The sequence below is a fragment of the Phoca vitulina genome, unplaced genomic scaffold (assembly GCF_004348235.1).
Source record: "Phoca vitulina isolate PV1807 unplaced genomic scaffold, GSC_HSeal_1.0 scaffold4, whole genome shotgun sequence".
Classification (NCBI taxonomy): Eukaryota; Metazoa; Chordata; class Mammalia; order Carnivora; family Phocidae; genus Phoca; species Phoca vitulina.
The window spans coordinates 43631268-43650826 of NW_022589707.1; the positions used below are offsets into that span (position 1 = coordinate 43631268).

At 38.7% G+C, this 19559-nt stretch overlaps 1 long non-coding RNA gene across 1 annotated transcript in view; it reads left to right on the forward strand.

The window, feature by feature from the left end:
* Window positions 1-287: 287 nt before the first annotated feature.
* Window positions 288-19559, forward strand: part of LOC116630500 — a 35263-nt gene continuing 15991 nt past the window's right edge. The window contains exon 1 of the long non-coding RNA XR_004298978.1: window positions 288-648. This is a non-coding gene — a long non-coding RNA (uncharacterized LOC116630500). The remainder of the gene's footprint in view (window positions 649-19559) is intronic.

Consider the following 19559-nt stretch of genomic DNA (forward strand, 5'->3'; position numbering starts at 1 on the left):
ATTGAACCTAGGACTGCAAATACCAGCTTTGACTTTTGGGCGTGTGTGCTTAGAAAATAGATTTTTCTAGTGTGCAAATTAACTGTGCCCAAGGCTTATCTTTCTCTCTCTCTTTTTTTTAAAGATTTTATTTATTTGACAGAGAGAGACACAGCAAGAGAGGGAACACAAGCAGGGAGAGTGGGAGAGGGAGAAGCAGGCTTCCCACCAAGCAGAAAGCCTGATGTGGGGCTTGATCCCAGGACCCTGGGACCATGACCTGAGCCGAAGGCAGATGCTTAATGACTGAGCCACCCAGGCGCCCCAGTATCTTTCTCTTTTTAAAGATTTCCCTTTGGCCACACAGCACTCAGTACTACACTAGCTCTTATACTGGAATAGCAGTTCTCAGAGCAATTTTACTCCTCAGGGTACATTTGGCAATGTTTGGAAACAGTTTTGGTTGCTGTAACTGGGGGGGAGAGTGGTGAATGATAATAGCGTTTAGTTTGTGGAGGCCAGAGATGCTGCTAAACCTTCTGCAATGCACAGAATGGCTCCCCGCACACAAAGTTCTCCAGCCTGCAGTGTCCACAGCACCGAGACTGAGAAGCCTTGTACCAGGGCGAGACAAGGAAAGGTGCAACCAGAAGCTGGCAGTGAGTACTGGTGAGGCCTGGGGGTTGGTTTGTCTTTTGCGCTGTGCTGCTCCTTCCAAGGCACGCTCTCCATAGGCAGTTCACAACATGGTTGTTTGCCTCTTCAGCGCCAGCTGGAGGGTCTCTCTAGCTCCAGTCTGCTGAAGACTGAGCCTTAGGGAACGTACCATAGTCACGGAAGTGATATTCATCACCTTTGCTGTGTTCTGTTGAATAGAAGCAAGTCACGGGTGCCCCCTTCACCGGGCGGAGGGTGTTCTACAAGGGTGTGGACGCTCGGAGGCAGGAATCACGAGGGCCACCCTAGAATCTGTTGGCACACCATATTTTCGCCATGATGGCAGGTGTGGGGTTCTGGGCTGCGTCACCCTGGTTAGGCTGCGGGACGCTGAAGGGCAGACATGATGGAGCGGCCCGTGCTCTCGGCTGGTCGTCACACTCAGATCAGAGACGGGCAGACACATGGGTGCACAGCGGGTTCCAGGCGGTCCATGCCCAGCTCCTCTTCCCAACTGCTGACCAGCAGCTGGCCCAGGCCCCCCACCAGAGGCTGACTGAAACCTAGCGAGGCAACTGCTGCACAAAGGCCACACTTCCGGCACGCTTCCCTCGGCTCCCCTTCTTAGCCTGGACTCTGAGTTTCTCGGCCTGACTGGCGAGTGGCCCCAACTCCACCACCAGCTCTTCATAACTGTGCGAGCTCAATTCTAGAAGTCCCTTCTTCCATAATACTCAAGGGACTGTTCTCCTCTTACCAAGCACTGACTGATACAGATAACATCCCACATTATAGTCAGAAGAGGTAAGCATATCCTGTGCGCTAGGTGCTATGATCAGTAAAATCTAATCTGACAATATACTCCCACTAGAATGTAACCTCTCTGTTTTGTTTACTGATAAAACCCCAGGGTGGAGAATGGTACCTCACATATAGTGGACAGTCATAAATATTATCTTCATGAGTAATGAATGATACTTCTATAATTTGGGTAATATACATATGTATACATGTGTATATTTACGTATATATATACATGCATTTGTGTGTGTGTGTGTGTGTGTGTGTGTGTGTAATCGCCTTTCTTATTGCTCATTTTAGCATTTAAACCCTTTGGTGTCTAACTTGGCCCCAACTATTTTCCTATTCAGAATATCTTTTGGGAAAAGCAGATTAGATTGTTATCTAAGTAGTGCACTGTGATTTCTTTTTTAAAAATTTTTATTTAAATTCCAATTAGTTAACATACAGTGTAATATTGGTTTCAGGTGTACAATATAGTGATTTAACACTTCCATACAACACCTGGTCCTCATCACAACAAGTGCCCTCCTAATCCCCACCACCTATTTAATCCATCCCCCCTCACCCACCTCCCTTCTGGTAACAATCAATTTGTTCTCTATAGTTAAGAGTCTGTTTCTTGTTTTTTTTTCCCCCTAGGATCATTTGTTTTGTTTCTTAAATTCCACATAAGAGTGAAATTACATGGTATTTGTCTTTCTCAGACTTATTTCACTTAGCATTATACACTCTAGCTCCATCCATATCATTGCAAATGGCAAGATTTCATTCTTTTTATGGCTGAGCAATATTCCATTGTATGTATATACCACATCTTCTTTATCCATTCATCAGTCAGTGGACATTTGGGCTCTTTCCATAATATGGCTATTGTTGATAATGTTGACATAAATATTGGGGTGCATGTATCCCTTCGAATTAGTATTTTTGTATTCTTTGGGTAAATACCTAGTAGTTCAATTGCTGCATCATAGGGTAGTTCTATTTTTAGGTTTTTGAGGAACCTCCATACTGTTTTCCAGAGTGGCTGCACCAGTTTGCATTTCCACCAACAGTACAAGAGGGTTCCCCTTTCTCTACATCCTCGCCAACACCTGTTGTTTCTTATGTTGTTCATTTTAGCCATTCTGACAGGTGTGCAGTGATATCTCATTGTAGTTTTGATTTGCATTCCCTGATGATGAGTGATTTTGAGCATCTTTTCATGTGTCTGTTGGAGAAATTTTTAATTAGATTATTTGGGGGGGGTGTTGAGTTTTGTAAGTTCTTTATATATTTTGGATACTAATAACCCTTTATTAGATATGTCATTTGCAAATATCTTCTCCCATTCCATAGGTTGCCTTTTAGTTCGTTGATTGTTTCCTTCACTGTGCAGAAACTTTTTATTTTGATGAGGTCCCAATAGTTTATTTTTGCTTTTGTTTCCCTTGCTTCAGGAGACATATCTAGTAAGAAGGTGCTATGGCCGGTGTGTCAAAGAGGTTACTGCCTGTGTTTTCCTCTAGGATTTTCATGGTGTCTGTCTCACATTTAGGTCTTTAATCCATTTTGAATTTATTTTTCTGTATGGTTTAAGAAAGTGGTCCAGTTTCATTCTTCTGCATGAGCTGTCCAGTTTTCCCAACACCATTTGTTGAAGAGACGGTCTTTCCTATTGACTTTCTTTCCTTTTGGATATCCTTTCCTGCTTTGTTAAAGATTAATTGACCATATAGTTGTGTGTTCATTTCTGGGTTTTCTATTCTGTTCTATTGATCTCTGTGTCTATTTTTGTGTCATACACTGTGATTTCTAATGCCCAGAAAAAGTTCTCCAAATTTCCTACTGCCATCCAAATGGTATATGATGTGATATAACATCATATCATATATATTTGCCAATTTTCCTAGAAGATTATTTCTATCTATCCATCTATCTATTCATCTCCTAGGCAAATCGGTTTCTTAGTCAAAGATTATTGTCAGGGCCCTCAATGTATATATTTTTCATGTCTCCTCCAAAGCCCCCATCACACAGATGTTTATTCTGTCCCCTTTTTGCTATCTGTTTTCATCACCTCCCATGTCAGATGCTGAGTGCCTGTACCTTTAATGGTTAAAAATTATTATTATGCTTTTTTATACTTTAAAAACTATTTTTATTATACTTTACAGTTTTAAAGGATTTCACATGATAAATTTTTCAAAAATCAGTTGATTTATTATAAATTTAAAGTCAAACATTTTTCCTGTTTGTATTCAGTGTTATCTCAGTCCTTATAAAGAATTTTCTAGAACTGGTAAACAAGTAAGGGACATTAGGAGCCTTGGAGACTATCTCCAGCTGCTATAAATCAGTGTACTACTTAAGTAGTAGTCTATCCTGCCTTCTCCATAGGATGTTCTGAATTGGGAAATAGTTAGGGGCCAAGTTAGGCACCAAAGGTATTTAAACACTAAAATGAGTAATAAGGAAGGGTATATAACATTTGTGCTATAATAAAATACACGAAGTTTGTAGAAAATGTAGAAAAATTAGGAAAGAAGGCTAATGCGTATATTTATAGATTTTGACCATAAGCACCATATGTAATGGGAAGGCATTAGCATATAACCTTGAGAGAGACCAAATTTCTGTGTACAGTGCCTTCTTAGGAAGAGTGTGCCTATTTTGAGGGCAGAAATTACCATTTGCCATTAATTTTTTTGTTGTTGTCTAAATTTAATAAAGTAATAATCTGGGAACATTATTAGAAGAGACCTTAGTGTTCACTTGGTCCCATCCTTTTATTTTGCAGCTGAAATAACTGGGGTCCAGAAAAATTAAGGACTTGTTCAGATCATGCTAATGAATAGGGTAGAATCTAGAAGCTGAAAAAGACTTATTATCTCTAAACATTCTCATTGAGTCAAAATTCCTGAGGTGGCCCATTCCATCTTTGATTAATTCATTAATTTGTAGCCTCTTTTAATTTTTGGAGCCCAATCATTAGAACTCAAGGATCTTATCTACTAATAAGAAAAACTGATCTTTTTTGGTGGTTCTGTCTCTCTCATTGAGTAATGTATTTGGTATCAGTGGGTTTTATATTAATTTTTTTGTGAGGGTATGCATTTTTCGACACTACAAGATCATATAACATTTTATAAGAACTCTATAACATCATTCCACTTCTCCTTATATACCTTGGGTTTTTTTCATGCAATAGTTGAAAGAAAACAAGAAAACCAACTCCTTTATAGTAGCATCAAAATATACTTAGAAATAAATTTAAGACAAGAAGTATACAACTTAAATGGTTGAAAACGGCAAAATACTGTTGAAATAAATTAAAGAAGACTTAAATAAGTGAAAAGACAGTCCATGTTCTTAGAGCAAAAGACTTAATATTGTTAAGATGGCAGTATTCCCAAATTGATCTACAGTTCTATATCATTCCTTCCACAATTCAAGATGACCTTTTGCAGAAATGAAAGCTGATCCTAAAATTCGCATGAAAATGCAAGGGACCCAGAATATCCAAAACAATCCTGAAAAAGGAGAACCAAATTGAAAAACTCACATTCTTTGATTTTAAAACTTAAACTTATTACAAAGCTACATAATCAAGACACTGTGGTACTGACATAATGATAGATATATAGATCAATGGAATAGAATTGAGAGTACTGACATAACCCCTCACACTTATGATCAATTTGTTTTCAACAAGGGTACCAAGACAATCCAATGGTGAAAAACAGTCTTTTCAACAAATCGTTCTGGGAAAACTGGATATCCATATGTAAAAGGATGAAGTTGTACATCTTCCTTACACCATGTACAAAAATTAACTCAAAATGGATCAGAGACCTAAGGTCAGGTTAAAAAAATATAAAAAAATATTTAAAAAATATAAAAATATAAAGCTCTTAGAAAATTTAGGGGTAGGGGCAGCTGGGTGGCTCAGTCGTTAAGTGTCTGCCTTCAGCTCAGGTCATGATCCCAGGGTGCTGGGATCGAGCCCTGCATCGGGCTCCCTGTTCAGTGGGAAGCCTGCCTCTCCCTCTCCCACTCCCCTGCTTGTATTCCCTCTCTCGTGGTCTCTCTCTCTGTCAAATAAATAAAATCTTAAAAAAACAACAAAAAAAGAAAATTTAGGGGTAAAACTTTTTGACCTTGAGTCAAGCAAAGTCTTCTTAAATATGACACCAAAAGCACAAGTGACAAAAGAAAAAATAGATAAATTGGACTCCATCACAATTAAAATCTTTCATACTTCCAAGGATACCATCAAGAAAGTGAAAAGAATGGAAGAAAATATTTGCCAATAATGTAGCTGATAAGGGACTTGTATTCAGAATAAAGAACTCTTACATTTCAATAATACAAAAAAACCTACCAGATTGAATGATTGACAATGAATCCGAATAGATATTTCTCCCAAAAGAAATGCAAATGGCCAATAAACAAATTAAAAGATATTCAACATTGTTAGCCATCAAGAGGAAAAACAATCAAAACCACAAGACACCACAGCATACTTACTAGGATGGCTATAATCAAAAGACAACCAACATCAAATGTTGGTGAGGGTGTAGAAAAATTGGAACTCTCTCATACAGTGCTGGTGGATGGTGTCACCACTTTGGAAAAGTCTGGAAGTTGCTCAAAAGGTTGAGCATAAAGTCACCATATTATCCAGTGATTCCACTGCTAGGTATATATCCAAGAGATATTAAAATCACATATCCCTACAAAAATGTGTATACAAGTGTTCAGAGAAGCACTGTTCATCATAGCCAAAAAGTGGAATCACCCAACTGTCTATAAACTGATGAATGGACAAATATAATGTGGCATATCCATGCAGTGGAATATTATTCAACTATAAAAAGAATGAAGTACTGATACGTGCTACTACATGGACAGACCTTGAAACAGTATACTAAATGAAAGCAGCCAGGCACCAAAAAATCACATATTGTGATTCCATTTATATGAAATGCCCAGAACGGGCAAATCTATAGAGACAGAAAGTCAATTAATTGTTGCCTAGGGACGGGGGATTGGAGCTTAGTGAGGAATGGCTGCTAATCTATATAGGGTTGCCGTGTGGGGTGATGAAAATGTTCTAAAATTTTAATGCGGTGATTGTTGCACAACTCTGTGAAAATACCAAAGACCTTCAAATTATATACTTTAAGCAGATGAATTGTATAGTTTGTGAATTATATCTTGATAAAGCTGTTACTTTATCTATATAGGGTATACATACACATATATATGCTTTATATATTTTTAGTTACACAAATTATATATATTTTTATATTAAAAATTTATATACAGTAAAGTACAGTAAAAAAAAATGTCCCCCAAACAACTGCTATGTGCTTCCTGGATAGTCATATGAATATAAAGACTATAGGTCCCAACCCTTCCTGCCTTTGGAAATGCACAGTGTTGTGAGTAGATTCATAGCTTTATATGGGAGCCGTGGGTAAAGCCATATCCAAGGGTGACCTGTGGCTGCTGTGTCCCAGCAGACCTAGCAGTCTTTGGCCAAAGGTGAGTCAGACTCAACATTCACTTTGAAACATCTTACTTACCTCCTTTACTCCTTCATCTGTACAATATTGAAATACAGGTTTCCCTCACAATCTGAAAGTTGGCTTAACACTTGCTTTTACAGAAGAACTACATCAGTGTCTTTTTTTTGCTAATTGAAAGAAATCCCAAGAGGATTTTTGCTTTTATAAAATGGTAATTGCTTCTTCATTTTAGCCATTTTGGCCTATGAAAGGTTTCATAGGCACACTCCACTTTTGGATAGTGGGGAAAACCTGTATATAAAGTGGCTAAGCTCATCATAAACTTTAAAAAAAAAAGAAAACCAACTAAAAATCAATGCTGAAGTCCATGATTCTCAGCAGGTAAACCATGGGTAAAATTTTTGAAAAAGGAAGAATTTATTCTTTTATTCTGGCTTGTTTTCTTCACAGCTGAAGGCCTTTAGCCCCTTTTGATCAATTGTGACTTTAAACATTGAGTTGTGAACAGATGAAAAAGATTATTTTGTGATTATCCATCATTTAGATCTAAATTAAAAAACAGATCTATCACATTCAAACCCTGATCATTTCTAGTATTGCATGTGCAATAATACTGTCTCATTCATTGTTACAGAAGTGCGTACTGAGCACAGTGCTGGAGTTAAAGATCCACTAGGGCCAAGATTAGGCCCAACCCTCACTCTCAGAGAACATCCAACTCAGTGTGGAAGACAGACTTTATAGAAGTCACTGTGAAGAGAACTTGCTAGATGCTATGGAAACAAAATCTCTTATGTGAGAGGGTAACTTTTACATTGAAAACTGAAGGTTGAGTAGTCAAGTGAAGGTATGAAGGAGGCGTGGGGGTGGTAAAAGTCCTGAGGTGGTGTTGGCTGGAGGGAAGAGTGTTGTAAGCAGAGGAAGAGAATGCAAGAAGGTTCTAGTGGAAAGAAGACTAAAAGCAGAACTTGATATATCTAGTTGTGAGGGTTGAGGAGAAAGGGTATAAGATGAGACCAATGAATTGGTCAGGCAAGGCTTTAAAGGCTGGGGTGAGAGGTTCAGCCTTTATTGTAGGGCAAATGGAAAACCATTGAAAAGTTTTAGGCAGTGGAGCTGTGATCAGATTTTTAAAGAGATCCCTGCGGCTGCTGTGTGAAAAACTTCTCAAATCTGCATATCATGACAAAAAAAATTTTTAAATTCAATTACACATCTTCACTACAAAATTTTCTTAATATTCAAAAGTCAGAGGAAGCTTAAGATCTTTTTGTGAGAAAAGACAAGTAAAACGCCATATTCAACTGATCCTATTTAATCACCGGGTTATTCAGGGACAAAGCATAGAAAGTTTGTTTTCAGCAGTATTTTTTCTCATTCCAGACATTTGAATTTTGAAACCCAATAAAAACATGAACAAAGACACTTTTTAATTTCTAGGACAAATACCACAAAAGCAAACAAATGGAGTATCAAAGATATTATTTGAAGCCCAGTGAGTAGAGTGGGCCATGGATGACAGAGTTTGTGGGTGTTGGTATGCTGAAAATTCAAGCACTTCTCTGTTGGCTTTGAGATAAACTGAGCAGGACTTAGTGCCGAAGTCCTAGAGGATGTGGGACAACACCCCAGAAAATCACCAATTCTAGGCAAATGCAAAATTAGAGTTGTGTTAGAAGAGATCAATTTCTCTGAGTGGTTGAAAGATGTTACTCCTGAATTCCAGTCTTTTAATTAATTCAATGACTACTTACTGAAAAGGTTATTTTGTGTAAGGAATGGTACCAAGTGCTAAGGGATATGGGCAATGATGAGGAGCAACATTTGGCTGTCGACAGTTCATCTGTTCCACATAAGTAACTTCTTATTACAGAGAAGTCCCATAGTTTATTTGGAGGACTTAATAGAACAGATCTAATCTTATTCTCTTAAACAAAACAATATTCTTCATAAGTTATTTATATAACAATTAGTCTATAACTCCAGTAAGCTGCATTCTCAGAAATGAAATTTAAGACATATGGTGTGAAAGATACATTCATCAGACAATGGGACAAATATTTGAAATCACAACCATCCATGGAAATTTTAGGTTGCCCTGTCATTTATCTGAATCTCTGCATTATTAGCATTACAAAAGGACTGTTGTGATTTGTTAAAGACAGAGGCGACACGCGTCCAGACATCCATCAATCATCCCAACACTTCCTGCAATCAAGAAACCAAGTGGCACATGCTATACGTGGAAACTGATTTTCACTTTCTTTTTCAATTTATGTTATCATTTTTTAATTTATTATTTTTTAGTAATCTCTATCTCTGGGGGCTTGAACTCATGACCCCGAGAGCAAGAGTCACATGCTCCACCAACTGAGCCAGCCAGGCTCCCCTACAATTTATATTATTATTCCCATTCCATTGTAGTCTCTTTGGGAAGGGTTGGTTAATGTTTGTGTTTGCTGCCAATCACATTCTGCTCCTTTCCTTACCTTTTCCTCATGTCTGAACTACAGTAAAGAAAAAGACAAGAATAGAAGTTTCAACATTAAAAAAAAGGTTCACAGAATATATGACCTGTAGGGGTGACTGGGTGGCTCAGTGGTTCAGTGTCTGCCTTCAGCTCAAGTCATGATCTCAGGGTCTCCAGATCGAGTCCCACATCAGGCTCCCTGCTCAGCGGGGAGTCTGCTTCTCCCTCTGCCCTTCACCCCGCTCTTGTGTTCTTTCTCACTATCTCTTTCTCTCAAATAAATAAATAAAATCTTAAAAAAAAAAAGAATATATGACCTGTAATCAACACTGTAATCATATATTTCTTTTTAAAATAAGATTTATAACTGACAAATGCCAAAAAACCCAGTCATTTGTATTTTTTCCTTGTATAAATTAAAATTGAAGAATTAGTTGAAATGGTTAAGATTTAATAGAGAATAATTTCTTTAAAGTAAATGACTAAATCTTAAAAAAAAAATAAAAAAAAATAAAGTAAATGACTAAATCTTAACATTTATTCAAGATATTCATTTAATTCAAAGCATCCATTTTGATTAAACCTATTTCAACATTATTGGGCCTCCATATCTTCCTGATTTGCACACTTTTTTTTTGTCTAAATGGGCGTTTTAAAAGAAATTCCAGATTTATCAGATTAGGGTGCTGAGACTAATTTCTTTTTGCTAGGAGTTAGGCTTTCATATGAAAAGGCCATTCCTTTTTTTTTTCTTTTTAATAGCAAACACTTAGCAGGTATTTATTAGGTACCAGGCATGGCTTTAGATCTTGAAACACAAAGTTATAAAGTGGTTTTTGATTTGAGAAGCTTCCTTTTTAGTGAGGGAGGTAGCATGCTAAAAGAAAAAAGAGAGAGAGAGAGCCAGTAAAGGTGTGGAAAGTGCTAACAGATAATGAAAGCAGAGTAGGAACTCTGAAGACAGCATCTTGAGGAGGTAACATTGAGCTGGAACCCTTACTGGAAAAAAAAGGAGCTTGTGAGGTGAAGGAGGAAAGGGGAAACATTTCAGGTAGAAGAAACAGTATGTGCAAAGGTTCATGAAAAGGCTTGGTGTCTTGGAGAATATTGGCCTGAACACAGAGTTCCAAGGGTGAATGCACACAGTAAATAGTGTAAGACAGTATGTGAAAAGTCACAACACCCCACTGGATTCTTCCAGACATGTTATGCATATTCAAATGATCTACCTACCTAACTATGTATGTACCCACCTACCTACTATCTATCTATCTATCTATCTATCTATCTATCTATCTATCATCTATCTATCTATCATCTATCATCCATCCATCAATCCATCTTTCTCTTCAAGTGGTATCTCACTCTACATAACTATTCTGCAACCTACCTTTTCTTAATATGTCTTGAATACAATACAAATCAGCAGATGGAGATCTATTTCATTATTTTTAGCACCACATCCCACATGATATGGATGGATCCAAATTTATTTAATCATTCCTCTGTTGATGAACATTTAGGATGCTTGCAGTTCTTTGCTATTGCAAATGATGCTGCCTCAAACACCCCTAAGCATCTATGTGTATAGCTTTAAGGAAATAGATCTGCAGGACAGATTGATGGTCATAGAGTGCTGAAGATTTGACTGATACTGCAAATAGACACTAAGTTATAGGAGGGTAAGAAACCATATTATTGTTCTATTTCTTCTCTTCCACCTTGTGTGCTATTGTCATACAGTTTACTTGTGCTTCAACTCTTATCATTTTTGTTTAAACAGCTTAGATCTTTTGAAGAGATTTAAATAATGAAAACAGTCTTTTATATTTATCCACATAGTTCCCATTTTGGATCTCCTCATTCCATTGTATTTCAGTATGATATCATTTTCTGTCTGAGGACTTTCATAACTTTTCTCGTAGTTAATTAATTACTGCTGCTGCTGATTAATTCTTTTAGCTTTTGGATCTTTTGCATGTCTAAAACAGCCTTTAATTTGCTTTCATTTTTGAAGGGCGACTGGGTGGCTCAGTCGTTAAGTGTGGGCCTTCGGCTCAGGTCATGATCCCAGGGTCCTGGGCTCGAGCCCCGCTTCGGGCTCCCTGCGCCACGGGAAGCCTGCTTCTCCCTCTCCCTCTCCCCCTGCTTGTGTTTCTTCTCTTGCTGTGTCTCTCTCTGTCAAATAAATAAATAAAATCTTAAAAAAAAAAAAGGTATTTTCCGTGAGTATAGAGTTCTGGGTTAATAATATTTTTCTTTCAGTATTTTAGATATTCTTCTACTCAATTCCACTAGCCTTTTTTCCCAGTGACATACCTGCTGTCAGACTAAATTTTCTTCTTCTGCATGGAACATATCTTCTTTCTCTGGCTGATATTAAGATTTTTTTCTTCATCACTGGTTTTGAACAACTTTGTTATAATATGCCTTGTTGTAACTTTATTTATATTTCTTGTGTTTGGGGTTAGTTGGCATTCTTAGATCTGTGGGTTTATAGTTTTCATCAAATTTGAACAAGTTTTGATCATTGTTCCAACAAATATTTTCCTGCCTCTCACCACTCCTTGGTGCACTCCAATCTCATGTATATTTGGCCTCTTAAAGTTGTCCCACAGTTCTCTAATGCTCTATTTTTCTGATTCTCTTTTCTCTCAGTATACTTGAGAGTTTTTATTGCTGTCTTCAAATTTACTAATATTTTTCTTCTGTGATGTCAAATTTGCTATTAATCTCAGTGTATTTTTTATTCCTACCTACTGTAGTCTTCATCTTCAAATTTGATGTGGGTCTTTTCTTATGTCTCCTATGTCTCTAACTTTTTAAATATATAGAATATATTTGTATAATAACTGCTATATTGTCTTTAGTTCCCAAGTCTAACACATTACATTTTTTTAAAAAGATTTTACTTATTTATTTGAGAGAGAGAGAGAGAGAGAGCACGAGCAGGGGGAGGGGCAAAGGGAGAGGGAGAAGCAGGCTCCCTGCTGAGCAGGGAGCCCGATGCGGGGCTCGATCCCAGGACCCTGAGATCATGACCTGAGCTGAAGTCAGATGCTTAACCGACTGAGCTGCCCAGGCGCCCCCAATACTATTACATTAATCAGCAATGTGATTAATTTATCTCCTCATTATGAGTTTTATTTTCTTTCTTTTTAATGTGCCTGTTCGATTTTTCACTGGAATCTAGTCATTGTGAATCTTACCTTGCTGGGTGCTGAATATTTTTGTACTCACATTGGGATTTGTTCTGGAATGCAGATAAATTACCTGGAAACAGTTTGATCCTTTGTGTCTTTTAAGATTTGTTAGGTGGGACCAGAGCAATGTTCTTTCAAAGATGAATTGCCTACTAGTGAGGCAAGATTCTTTTGAGTATTCCGCCATGTCCTGTGAATCATGAGATTTGTCATTGTGGCTGGTGGGACAGGCCCTAGGTGAGCGCCGGGCAGTGTCTACTTCAATCCTTCTGGGAGTTCTTTCCCTGGCCTCTGGTGCTTTTCTCACATGCATGTGCTAATCAGTACTCAGCTAAAGACTGAACAGGAACCTCCCTCTGCAGATTTCTGGGGTTCTCTCCAGAATGCAGCTTTTTCCTTCTCATTATTCTATCCTGCAAATTCTAGATGCCTTAGTCTCCCTGGACTCTCTCTCTGTTCCATCTTTTCAACTCAGGGCGCTCCCTAGTCTCTGCCTGAGTCCTCCTCCCTGTGCCAAAGCCTGGAAACTCTCTCTCAAGGTGGAAGCTGGACAATCATGTGGCTCACCTCATTTTTCTGCCCCACCTCTCAGGAATCACTCTCCCCATTGACTGATGTCTAGTGTCATGCAAATCGCTATTTTCTGCAGCTTGTTTAGTTTTCATTGTTTCATTGTGAGGACAAATCTGGTCATTGTTAATCCATTTGGTTGGAAGCAGAAGTCAAGCCCACACTGAAACTTTACTTTTCTCAGGTCCTAGTCAGGTTGAAACATTCCCCACCCTCCCGCCCCAATAGTTGTTAGTAACTTTAGTTTCTCCTAGGAATTGTCCATTATTGTTGCTCATTTTTATTGGAAATTTATTATTTTTTTCTTATCAATTTGTTAGAGCACTTTATGTATCATTTCTTGGCCCACATTATTCAGTCTAGACAACGAGACAACAACTTGCCATTAGAAATTTATTTTGCTGTGAAAGCCTCACATGAAGGGTTATATAAATCAGTGTTTGGTTTTTATTCTTTTCTTGGCCCTAATTCACTTGAAAGAGAGTACAATCCACTCTCATTGGACAGAGTGACTCACTACAGCACCAGTAATTCTCAAGAGAGAAAAAAATCACCCCCATCAACCTGCCGCCACTCAGAAGGTGTACCAGTTTTTCCGCAGGGGCTCAGGGAAATGCAGAGCTTGAACAAGTCCCTGAGGTGATTTTGATAAACCTGATTAAGGTGGTTGCCTCCTTTCTGTTAAGATACACTGATATAAACACCAATTATTAGAACCCAGGAAGGTAGCAATGGAGGTGTTTAAGCTATTTTCAGTATTTCTAAAAGCTTAATGAATTTTTAGTGTTTCTATATGTCTAAAGGCATTTATAGATGCAAAAGCTGACAGATAAATGTAAATATCAATTCTTTGCTTTTACCTGGAATTATATCAGCTGAGTATAGTAACACTGGCTACCTCCTGCTAATCAGAGACACGATGGGGAGGTATATCTGTGTTACATAGCTGAGGAGTAGAAAATCAGGAACGAATTCATTTTATTTAACAAGGACAGTTTGTTTGATATTGTCTAATAGATATGACCTTTCAAAACATGCCATCCCTGAAGGAAAATAATGAGTAAGTGTGTTCTTGTTGGTGACAAAGCTGAAAACTACTGTATAGGCCACATTCTTGGATTTCTTAAGCACAGAATTTTATCCAGAGTCACATTCTCCAACAATACAACTTTTGAGAAGCAAACCGAATTAGATGGAGGGAGAATCAAGGACAACCCTTTTCTTAAAAAGACCTGGGAAGTGGTTGTTTTCTGTTATTTCTTAGATTCTCTTTTTCTTACTTGCAAAGTCATGTCACACACAACCTGAATTTCATTCCTTTCCCAGACACTGGGTTCCAAATCTTCTTGCCAGAAAAAATCTCCACAGCCTTGCCCTGCTGGGCTTTTCAAAAGCATCTCACAAGCAGAGTGAAGCTTCTCACATTTCTAAAACATCTAAGTTGCATAAAGTGGTCAAGCTTTTTTAGGTCTGGGGAACACATGTTTCGTATTAAATCTGTGTGTGTGTGGTAAAAGACACAAAATGAAAATTTGCCATTGTAACCATTTTAAAGTATACAATCCAGTGCCAGTAAGTACATTCACAACATTGTGCAATCATCACTACTATCTAGTTCCACAAATTAAAATCCCAAATGCAAACACTGTGTGTTATAGTTTTAAAGTTAAAAGATGGTTAAATGGTCACAGTAGAGAGGTTTTTAGAGAATCTCTGTAATTCTTCCCCTTTAAGAGGAAGGAGGGTTTTTTTGTTTTGTTTTGTTTTGTTTTTCAATTTGCAGCCACAATGTTCAGAGGCATCCCATCCAAAATCCTTTCTTGTCTTTCTCAAAATTGGAAATCAATCAGATGAAATAATTCTAATGAAAATAACTGGTTACAATTTAAAGTGTTAAAATACTCATATAAACACCAAATTGAATACAGTCCAATAATACTTTAAACACACTCATGCTCTGTTTTCTTTTCTTTTGGTAGAATGTCATTTTGAATACTTGTTGGCCTCTTCAAAATCAAATCGCTGAGTGATGCTGTTGCAAACACTGTTGGTAAAGCACTTTTGGTCACGTTTTCCCTCTCTCAGGGAATGGAGCTGCTCACTAGACCAAGACAGAAACCTGAGTGATGGCTCCACCCATCGAGCCTCATTCATTTGACACAGATATTTATTGACTGTTTTACCATGTACCAGGCATCAGCCAATGCTCATCAATAGAGAGCCAGACACATAAGAACCCTCAATTCTTCCCCCTCATTTACAGCTGATTTCCAGTTACTCTGAGCACTCAAGACTCAAATCCATCCTTTCTTTCTACCTCTTCATTTCAGACACACCTCTTAACTGTCTTCTTGCCATCATCCATTTATTTAATATACAGATCTTCCTCAACTCATGATGGGGTTCCATCCTGATAAATCCATCAGACATTGAAAATATCATACGTCAAAATTACATTTAATACAGCTACCCCACCGACCATCACAGCTTAGCCTAGCTTACATTAAACATGCTCAGAACACTTACGTTAGCCTACAGTTGAACAAAATAATCTAACACAAAGTCTGTGTTATAACAAAGTATTGAATAGCTCGTGTAATTTATTCAATACTGTACTGAAAGGGAAAAACAGAATGGCTGTATGCATATAGAATGGTTGTAAGTGTGTCAGTAACATTTACCCTTGTGATATGTAGCTGACTGGGAGATGTGGCTCACAGCTGCTGCCCAGCATTATGAGAGAGTATTCTACCATGGGGCCCCAAAAGATCAAAATTTAGAGTTTGAAGTATGTTGTCTACTGAATGTGTACTGCTTTTGCACCATTGTGAAGTAAAAAAAGTCCTAAGTCAGACCATTGTAAGTTGGGGACTTTCTGTATAATGAGTGAGTGATACACTGAGCCAGTATTGTGCTAGGTTATGGGGAACCATGACTAACGAGAGAGGTGGGAAGGAGGAGTTCAGTCTAGTGGGAAAGGCTGGGATTCAGTAAGCATCTTCAATAAAGTGAAATGAGAAGAGAGGTATGAGGTGTAATGAAAGTGTCCAGGGTATGGTGGTGAGCTTAATTTAGTCAAAGAGATAAAGTACCACATCCCTGAGATGAGTCCAGTATTCTAGGCAGGAAAAAAAGCCCCTTTGGAGTTCCAGGAACAAGTGGGAACAAGAGCTTGGTCCCTTGGAAGAACTAGAAGAAAACCCATCATGAGTGGAATTGCAAGATCCAAGGAAAGGGGTGCCTGGATGTCTGTTAGTTAAGCGTTGGACTCTTGATTTCAGCTCAGGTCATGATCTCGGGATTGTGGGATTGAGCCTGCTGGGCTCTGCAATGGTTGTGGAGCCTGCTTGGGATTCTCTCTTTGCACTTCCCTCCCCACTTGTGTTCTCTCTGCCCTACCCCCTCCCCCCCCCCCCCCCCCCCCCCTGTATTTGGTTCCTGTCTCTCAAAAAAAAAAAAAAAAAGAAAAAGGAAATGACAAAGAAAAGAAAAGAAAAGAAAAAAAAAAGAAAAGAAAAGACCCAAGGAAGTAAAGATGGGCTGAAACTGGGTGGGAAACTTGGACCTGACTGAGCAAGGACTCATGAACCCTATTAAGGATTTTGGCTTTTTTGTAAGGACAACGGGTTGCCAAAGCAATGTTTCAGTGGAGAGTGACCTGATCTGATTTGCATTTTTAGTTGGCTGGTGAGAATGGATTGAGAGGTTTTGGGGTGGCCTGATGCATGGTACCAGAGAGAGATGATGGTGACTTGAATGTGGTGATAGGATGAAGAGATAGAGGAAAGGTTAGATTTCATTCCATCCCAAATCCATGTTCTAAACTGTGGATGGAGTGAATTTTCCAAATCACCAACATATCCTAGAGCTGCCCTGCTTAAAACTGTTCAATGATTCCTCATTACTTCTGGATGAACCATAAGCTCCTTGAAGTTTTAGGCCTTCCTGGACTAGAACCAGTTTACTTCTCTGGAGGTCTTTTCACTTTCCACTATCCACAGTAAGCTTTTTTTTTTTTTTTTTAAAGATTTTATTTATTTTATTTGACAGAGAGAGACATAGCGAGAGAGGGGAACACAAGCAGAGGGAGTGGGAGAGGGAGAAGCAGGCTTCCCGCCGAGCAGGGAGCCCGATGTGGGACTCGATCCCAGGACCCTGGGATCATGACCCGAGCCGAAGGCAGACGCTTAACGACTGAGCCACCAAGGCGCCCCTATCCACAGTAAGCTTTAACCTTATTGAATTGTCTCACTGTTCACTGAATGTTCCTTATGCTCTCTTGTACCAGATTCTCTCTTGGAGTGCCCTTGCACCCAACTCTGTGCTTAAGGTCTTGTCTTATTCATAACCCCCCTTCCCTGACTCTTCAAGACTGGGCAGTGTCCTGTCCTTCCTCTATAGTAGCGCTTTGTTTATTTTCTTATCTCTTTCCCAATACAGTGTAAGCTCTTAAGATCAAGGATCTGTCCACATTTGAATCACCAGCATAGAGCACAAGACTTGAATGTCATGTAAGATCAATATGGAATGGATACGTGACTAAGTGAAGGAATAACAGCACTTTCAAAGACCTGTTATAATAATTAAACATGGAGTCTTCAAAAATTTTAGTAAGATCGCTTTGCTCATTTTCAGGGAATCCAAAACTCAGGATCTATGGAAAGACATACTTAGTTTAGAACAGATCAGTTTTTAGTCAATTAAACTGCAAATATCTGTAACTCCAACATTGTTCTGCAGAGTGCTAATCTCCACGGTGATTTGGAATATTCAGCATAAATATTCAGCATAAATATTCAGATATCAGATCAATGAGCACTTTTTTAATTCTTGTAAAAGTTAAAAGTTTAAATAAACATTGCTTGTATTATAAAGCAAAGAAAGATTATTTAAATCTGTAGTGGTTGAACATGTTCTACTGCTGACAGATTCCAGGAATTTTTCTGTTAATGGGGAGTTAAAACAAAAACTGGAGAGTCACATTTTATCACGTAAGACAATTAGGTAGGGGGAATCAGGGCAGAGAGGTTATAATTGGCCCAGCTATAGTTTTGGGAACATCCACAAGTGCCTTAAAGTTCTTAATGGTTTGCAACAACTTTGTTTTTTATAGGTCACTTGAAACAACACCTGGGGGACACCTGGGTGGCTCAGTCCATTAAGCGTCTGCCTTCGGCTCGGGTCATGATCCCAGGGTCCTGGGATCGAGTCCTGCATCGGGCTCCCTGCTCCGGGGGGAGCCTGCTTCTCCCTCTGCCTCTGCCTCTGCCCCTCTCTCTGTCTCTTATGAATAAATAAATAAAATCTTAAAAAAAAAACCAAAACCAAACAAACAAAAAAAAGAAACAACACCTGGATCCTTTTATGCAAAATGCTGGGTACTGAATTAGTGTCATTTAGATAGACTTTGAGTAATCTTCTATCAATACCCTGGAAGCTCCCCTCCTAATTCTATAAATTTCCATGGCAAGGGATCAGCTTGGTGCCAGGAGGTAGCAGAGGGCAAAAAAGGTACAAGGTCAGAAGCCTTGGGGTAATTTTTGACTCTTCTTTTTTCATAACCCACATTTAATCTATCAGGTATTCTGTTGGCTCTAACTTCAAAGTATATTCAGAGCACTATATATCACTTCTTACCTTTACCACTACCATCTGGGTCCAAGCCATCATAACCTTTCACTTGGATTATTGAGATTGCCTTCTAACTGTTCTCTCCACTTCTACCCTTCCTACTCATCCTTTCATAATCTATTCTCAACACAGCACTCAGAACAATCCTTTACAAATACAAGTCAGACCATATTACTCTTCTCACCTCTCACTTCAAACCTCAATTGCTTCATCTCGCTCGAAGTAAAAGCTAGAGACCCTAAAATGGTGTGGTAGCCAGCCTCCCAGATGGCTGTCATTGATCTTCACATCCTGATTTTCATGCCTTTATAATGCCTTTGCATGCAGAATCAGCATGTGACTTGCAAATTTAGGGCTTAAGAGGCATTGCAGTTTCTGTCTCCTTCTCTTGGAGTGCTTGCTCTGAGGGAAGCCAGTGAACATGCAGAACCCTCCAGCAGCTCCCTGGAGAGAGCAAATAGAGAGGAACTGAGTATCCCAGGCAACAGCCAACACCAACTTGCTAGGTGTGTGCTAAGCCATCCTAAAAGTGGATTTTCCAGCCCCCAACAAGTCTTTGAATGACTGCAGTCCCAGCTGACATCTGACAAAACCTCATGAGACCTCCAAGCCAGAAGTGCCCCCCTGAACCATCCCGTATTCCTCATACATAGAAACTGCTGGGGGGAGGTAAGTAGTTATTGTTGTTTTAAGCCAGCAACTTTGGGGATGATTTGTTATGCAGCAAAAGAT